Source organism: Schistocerca nitens, chromosome 6, assembly GCF_023898315.1.
Source record: "Schistocerca nitens isolate TAMUIC-IGC-003100 chromosome 6, iqSchNite1.1, whole genome shotgun sequence".
Taxonomy (NCBI): domain Eukaryota; kingdom Metazoa; phylum Arthropoda; class Insecta; order Orthoptera; family Acrididae; genus Schistocerca; species Schistocerca nitens.
This window is the reverse complement of record NC_064619.1, coordinates 318,905,247-318,912,751: the sequence shown is the minus strand read 5'-3', so window position 1 is coordinate 318,912,751 and position 7,505 is coordinate 318,905,247. Positions and strand designations below refer to the sequence as shown.

At 40.7% G+C, this 7,505-nt stretch overlaps 1 pseudogene; it reads left to right on the top strand.

The window, feature by feature from the left end:
* The first annotated feature begins 3,746 nt into the window (after positions 1–3,746).
* LOC126191747 (U6 spliceosomal RNA) lies at positions 3,747–3,859 on the top strand (annotated as a pseudogene).
* The last annotated feature ends 3,646 nt before the right edge of the window (positions 3,860–7,505 follow it).

Sequence of the window (7,505 nt, the reverse complement as noted above, 5' to 3'; positions counted from 1 at the left end):
GCACATATACGTGCCTGACATGAAAAATAATGGTTTCTTATTCCTTTTCCACTGACATTAGTAATTAATGTTTCAGTAACAAGGTACAACAGTGACAGAGTTAATTAAGCAAAAGCTAATTGAGGTAGTTAATTGGAACAGTATTGCACAAATGCTGATTAGGTCACGTAGTAAAACGTCATCAGCTGGTGGATGAATAACTATAATATTATGCGTTTCTGGACAACTCATCATCAGATATTTTGAAATAGAGGATATATAGCCATATATAACAGCAGCAGCAATGAGATGGCGCATCACTAAGATATCCGTAAGTTGCAAGTAAAAGATATATACCAAGCACATCGCATTGTACAGATGAACTGAAGTTATATGTTAGATCCATACCAGTCAGAGACTGATTGACGGTTCGTCAGTTATAACAGCACCACGATAAAAATTTATCGGTAGCGGGCGTTAATGTACACTTAATGGGGCTACACAGCGCCAAGTGGCAAACGAATAATAATGTTCTACAGTTTTTAATAATGTTGCTACTGTTGTGGTCTTCAGTCCTGAGACTCGTTTGATGCAGCTCTCCATGCTACCCTAACCTGTGCTAGCTTCTTCATCTCCCAGTACTTACTGCAACCTACATCCTTCTGAATCTCCTTAGTGTATTCGTCTCTTGGTCTCCCTCTACGATTTTTACCCTCCACGCTGCCCTCCAATGCTAAATTTGTGGTCCCTTGATGCCTCAGAACATGTCCTACCAACCGGTCCCTTCTTCTTGTCAAGTTGTGGCACAAACTTCTCTTCTCCCCAATTCTATTCAATACATCATTAGTTATATCTACCCATCTAATCTTCAGAATTCTTCTGTAGCACCACATTTCGAAAGCTTCTATTCTCTTCTTGTCCAAACTATTTATCTTCCATGTTTCACTTCCATACATGGCTACACTCCATACAAATACTTTCAGAAAGGACTTCCTGACACTTAAATCTATACTCGATGTTAACAAATTTCTCTTCTTCAGAAACGCTATCCTTGCCATTGCCAGTCTACATTTTATATCTTCTCTACTACGACCATCATCAGTTATTTTGCTCCCCAAATAGCAAAACTCCTTTACTACTTAAGTGTCTCATTTCCTAATTTAATTCCCTCAGCATCACCCGAATTAATTCGACTACATTCCATTATCCTCGTTTTGCTTTTGTTGATGTTCATCTTATATCCTCCTTTCAAGACACTGACCATTCCATTCAACTGCTCTTCCAAGTCCTGAGCTGTCTCTGACAGAATTACAATGTCATCAGCGAGCCTCAAAGTTTTTATTTCTTCTCCATTAATTTTAATACCTACTCCGATTTGTTTTGTTTCCTTTACTGCTTGCTCAATATAGAGATTGAATAATATCGGGGAGAGGCTACAACCCTGTCTTACTCCCTTCCCAACCACTGCTCCCCTTTCATGCCCCTCGGCTCTTGTAACTGCCATCTGGTTTCTGGAAAAATTGTAAATAGCATTTCGCTCCCTGTATTTTACCCCTGCCACCTTCCGAATTTGAAAGAGAGTATTCCAATCAACATTGTCAAAAGCTTTCTCTAAGTCTACAAATGCTAGAAACGTAGGTTTGCCTTTCCTTAATCTTTCTTCTAAGATAAATCGTAGGGTTAGTATTGCCTCACGTGTTCCAATATTTCTATGGAATCCAAACTGATCTTCCCCGAGGTCGGCATCTACCAGTTTTTCCATTCATCTGTAAAGAATTCGTGTTAGTATTTTGCAGCTGTGACTTATTAAACTGATAGTTCGGTAATTTTCACACCTGTCAACACCTGCTTTCTTTGGGATTGGAATTATTATATTCTTCTTGAAGTCTGAGGGTATTTCGCCTGTCTCATACATCTTGCTCACCAGATGGTAGAGGTTTGTCAGGACTGGCTCTCCCAAGGCCGTAAGTACTTCTAATGGAATGTTGTCTACTCCCGGGGCCTAGTTTCGACTCAGGTCTCTCAGTGCTCTGTCAAACTCTTCACGCAGTATCGTATCTCCCATTTTATCTTCATCTATGCCCTCTTCCATTTCCATAATATTGTCCTCAAGTACATCGCCCTTGTATAGAGCCTCTATATACTCCTTCCACCTTTCTGCTTTCCCTTCTTTGCTTAGAACTGGGTTTCCATCTGAGCTCTTGATATTCATACAAGTGGTTCTCTTTTCTCCAAAGGTCTCTTTAATTTTCCAGTAGGCAGTATCTATTATATCCCTAGTGAGATAATCCTCTACATCCTTACATTTGTCCTCTAGCCATCCCTGCTTAGGTATTTTGCACTTCCTGTCGATCTCATTTTTGAGACGTTTGTATTCCTTTTTGCCTGTTTCATTTACTGCATTTTTATATTTTTTCCTTTCATCAATTAAATTCAATATATCTTCTATTACCCAAAGATTTCTACTAGCCCTTGTCTTTTTACCTACTTGATCCTCTGCTGCCTTCACTACTTCATCCTTGAGAGCTACCCATTCTTCTTCTACTTTCTTTCTTTCCCCCATTGCTGTCAATTGTTCTCTTATGCTCTCCCTGAAACTCTGTACAATCACCGGTTTAGTCAGTTTGTCCAGGTCCCATCTCCTTAATTACCACCTTTTTGCAGTTTCTTCAGTTTTATTTTAATAATATATAAAGTTATATTGAAAAGCGTCATGGATTTAACGTGACGTATCTCCTGTTTAATACGTTTTTGGTTAGCTTTTCATAGTCTATCAGGTCACTTAAAGAACGAGATAGCAGATATGCAACGCCCCAGTCCTTTTACCTTGCTTTAAAAATACAGTCGGAAAACAAATAATTAAATTCATTTTGGTTTTATTGAATAAATCTTGCTGATATTCACCACCTTAACAATAGGCTTAATGAAAACTGTTCAGTGTGCTTTTTCGTCGTTTCTTCAAATAAATGAACTTCTTAAAATGTACTACCTTCCTTTCAATTTACGAGTACCAGACATAGTTATATCTATACATGATACTTGTGGATGAGAGAGCCATTGATTGAATTTCATAGAAATATTTTAGTCAGATGCGTCATTTTTTCAGTAAATTTGTTGAAAGAGATTATTCTTACGTTCAGACTCCCACTCCTGGGCTGAATGGCACAAGACAAATTTATTTCTTGCGTTATCCATTATCCACTGCGTAATTCCGTTAGGGATTTAACTTTACGGGATTAATGTGGTGTTTCACATTCGTACTCGGATACACTACACATGAAGCGGGTATTACAGTATAACCAGAAAAATCCAAACGACAATGCAAAATACGTACATAATTCATTGATGGCTTAAAAGAGCCAATATAGGAGAAATATAGATCTTGAGACAATTTTACATACCTAAAATAAGAATAATTTTAAAATCTGTACAGGCATTAACAATGTCCTCGTTCCACAATGACAAAATTTGTAAAATAAGAATAATTTTTAAAACTGTACAGGCATTTACAGTGTCCTCGTTTCACAATGACAAAATTTGTAACTACCTCTCTTACCCTCCAGACTTCACAGAACGTTTTCTGCGTACTTTGCAGGACTAGCACTCAAGGAAGAAGATATATTGTGGACAAATGGCTTAGCCACTTCCAGGACTGCTAGTCCCACAAGGAATATAGGAGAACTCACGTGAAGTTTGTCGGTAGGAGAAGATTTACTGATGGAAGTGAAACTGTGGGGACAGTTAGTGAGTTGTGCTTGGACAGTTGTGTCCACGTACTCTCTTCGGCTGGACGTATACTAAAATAGGAACTGTACAGAGAAGATGAGTAAGAGCCCTGCGCAAGGGTGAGACCAAAAATCGTGAAGCGTTTCACATTTTTTGATTTCGTTAGTGGAAAAAAATGGTAGACCACTTGCCTGCGAACACTAAGGGTTTCACGTTGGCGTCCAAATCCGCCACACAGTTTTAATCTGCTAGGAAGCGTCAAGTCAGTGTACACACGTCTGCAGAGCGAAAATTCAGTCTGCATTATTGAAATCTGTGTAATTATTCCCATTGTCTGTGTTTTCAATACAGCGCTGAGAAGAGCTTTCGAATCTAGTGCAGCACTAATTCTTGGCAGACGTTAAGGTTACTCTGTCTTCGTTTCTCTACATTGATGGCAAGTCCGATTTATTACGATTTTCTGCATCACGGCCGAAACCTTCTACAGCTGTTTATATGTACACTTCGTTTCTGTCATTGATGTTACCCTATCAACTACCCACAGTAAAAAGATTGCAAAGTATCTCGACCTCTTGAAATTGTACTGTGATTGTGGCTGTTCATTCCTGAACTATGACCGATGACCTTCTCTGGTGTCGATGTACCAAGCTAATGAGTGCCAAAACGTTCTTTTTCGGTGTTCCGTACCTCAGTTGACAAAAACGGAATCCTTATGGGATCACTTTGTTATCCGTCTATATGTCCGATTGTTAAGACCCCTTTTTCACAGGAATGGGTAGAGGTATCAAGTTGAAAATTATGCGAAAGCCTAAGGTCTCCGATCCGTTGGCGGCGTAAATAATTTAAGCTTCTGGGTCAATGAAATCAAAAGATACGGCCATACGTGTCAAATATTTGGTATTCGCAAATTCACCAATCGAAATCTACAGAAGAAGTAACCATACACGGTTCTAGCCTGCTGGTCTTGCGACATAATAATGTGGTGGTGGTAAGTTCCTATGGCACCAAAATGCTGAGGTCATCGATACCTAGGCTTACACACTACTGAAGCTAACTTAAACTAACTTACCCTAAGGACTCGAACCTCCGGTGGGGGCAGCCGCGCGAACCATGGCAAGAAATCTGAGACCGCGCGGCTACCCAGCGCCTTTCCGATATAAGAAGTACCAGGAAATAGAGAGATCGTGGTATCGAATCTTTGCCGGATCACGAGTTTTTCATTCTTCTTAGTAAACTAGCCTTCACCTCTGAACGATGTAAGGAATCGCCAGAAACAATACATGGTTCGGATTCCACGCTAAACTGCGGGTCAGTTTTCTTTAGTTGGATAACGGAGGCAGGTTAGGTACACCCACGTTGACGAAATGGCATCCAATAGAAACAACTGCAACAGGTCACTGAGCCACTTGAAATTATTATTACAGTTTCTACGTATAGAACCATCAGCTTGCGAGACTTATTCGCAATTGTCCGTTTTTTCAGACTGGAGGCTAGTCGACCGTTTTTTTGGCGCAACGTTTCTAAGCATCTTCATGAGCTACGTCGAAGGGATCTTCCAACAGTTCTTTCATACTTGTGTGGAGGCTTCAACAAACGGTTCTGAAAATCTTTCCTTTTATCACAGAGTTTCAATAATTAATCAAGGCCGCCGTTAATTCTTTCGGTTGGAATTCGTGTATTTTTACCAAAAAATTGAAACTTTTTAAATCAGTAATACTGCGCTTTCCCTTTTTTGTAATTTTACAACTCTTGTACGAGGGCTGTTTGGAAAGTAAGGTCCGGTCGCTGACGATACAGAGACCAATATAAAAATAAACAATGTTTTATTTTCAAGAATCAGCTAAACTTTCCAGTTACTTCTCTACGTAATCACCGCTTCGACTTAGATATCTGTCGTAGCTATATACCAACTTTCCAACAACGTCGTCATAGAAAGCAGCCGCCTGTGCTTTCCGATAATTGTCTACGCTAGTTTACAGCGCGGTGTTTGTGCCGAAGTGTCTTCATATCCTGCGTTTCATGTGAACAGAGATGATACTCAGGACGAGCCAATTAGGGCTGTGTTGTGGGTGATCGAACACTTCCTATCGAAGAGGTTGCAGGAGCGTCTTCACTGCCCCTGCAGAGTGAGGCTGAGAATTGCCATGAAGAAGGAAGTGCTTGGCAGTTGTGTTGTGAGTCATACTTGGTGGGAGACGCTTTTGTTCTAGGCACCTTAACACGCTCACAGTGCGCTCAGAACTGAAAAGAGCGACGGATTTTGTTCCGTTACAACAGTCATTCGTAATAAAGAAAAAAATTAATCTTTGCGCCGAGGTTTCATTCAGATTTTATGGAATTACAACATGCCAGCTAGGCTCATAATTTTTACGGAATCGATCCGTTTGATAAATGCGCATCCGCGAAATTATTAAACGGTATTCTTTACACGAAAATCTCATATAGTGCAATATTCAGACTTATTTCTGCAGGTTCAGTTTTAAAAATGGCAGTGAACAAACCGTAGCCATATGGCGCTCAGAAATTTTACACGTAAAGAATCAATTTCGTTTTGAAGATAGCCAAATTTCACATCATTCAATTAATTTTTTTGTTAATTTTTTGGAAGGTAATTTGCGACGGATTTACTAGAGACACTGTCCAAAACTTCTGTGCGAAGAGTCGTCGGATTTTCATAGTGGTTTTCATTTCGCGCCCGATCGGACTTTACTTTCCGAACAGCCGCCGTATTATACAATAAATCGTTGTACTTCGCGTTTGCAGGGTAGTCTGGCACCAATTATGGGATTGGAAACGTAACTTGCAGGAGAGTCAGAAAAATATTCTCTTAATTTGTGGCCGCGCGGGATTAGCCGAACGGTCTGGGGCTCTGCAGTCATAGACTGTGCGGCTGGTCCCGGCGGAGGTTCGAGTCCTCCCTCGGGCATGGATGTGTGTGTTTGTCCTTAGGATAATTTAGGTTAAGTAGTGTGTAAGCTTAGGGACTGATGACCTTAGCAGTTAAGTCCCATAAGATTTCACACACATTTGAACATTTTTAAATTTATATAATACTCTAACGGAAGAATCTGATGCAATTGTGATCTAGGTGGAACTTATCACAAAAGTAGCACAAATTGGTAGAAACGATAAATGAAAAATCTTTCATGAAAGACAACCTCACTGTGTACAAAACTAGAAAGTTAAATGAGAGTCGATAAATAAACCCTTCTTTTGAGTCGTCAGTCTTCTGACTGTTTTGGCTCAAATGGTTCAAATGGCTCTGAGCACTATGGGACTTAACTGCTGAGGTCATCAGTCGCCTAGAACTTAGAACTACTTAAACCTAACTAACCTAAGGACATCACACACATCCATGCCCGAGGCAGGATTCGAACCTGCGACCGTAGCGGTTGCGCGGTTACAGACTGAAGCGCCGAGAACCGCTCGGCCACAGGCAATGTCAGAATTCCCAGACTATTGAACAGGGGTCGACAAGAGGTTCTCGAACTTACACCACATATAGCTCGAACCGTAGAGGTCGCGCGGTTCCAGTCTGTAGCGCCTAGAACCTCTCAGGCACTCCGGCAGGCCGACTGTTTTGATGCAGCCCGCCACGAATTACTCTCCTGTGCCAAGCTCTTCGTCTCAGAGTAGCACTTGCACCCTACAGCCTCGATTATTTGCTGGATATATTCCAGTCTGTCTTCCTTTACAGTTTTTGCCCTCTACAGCTCGCTTTAGTACCATGGAAGTCATTCCCTGACGTCTACCATCCTGTCCCTTCCCCTTGTAAGTCTTTTCCACATATTCCTTTCCTC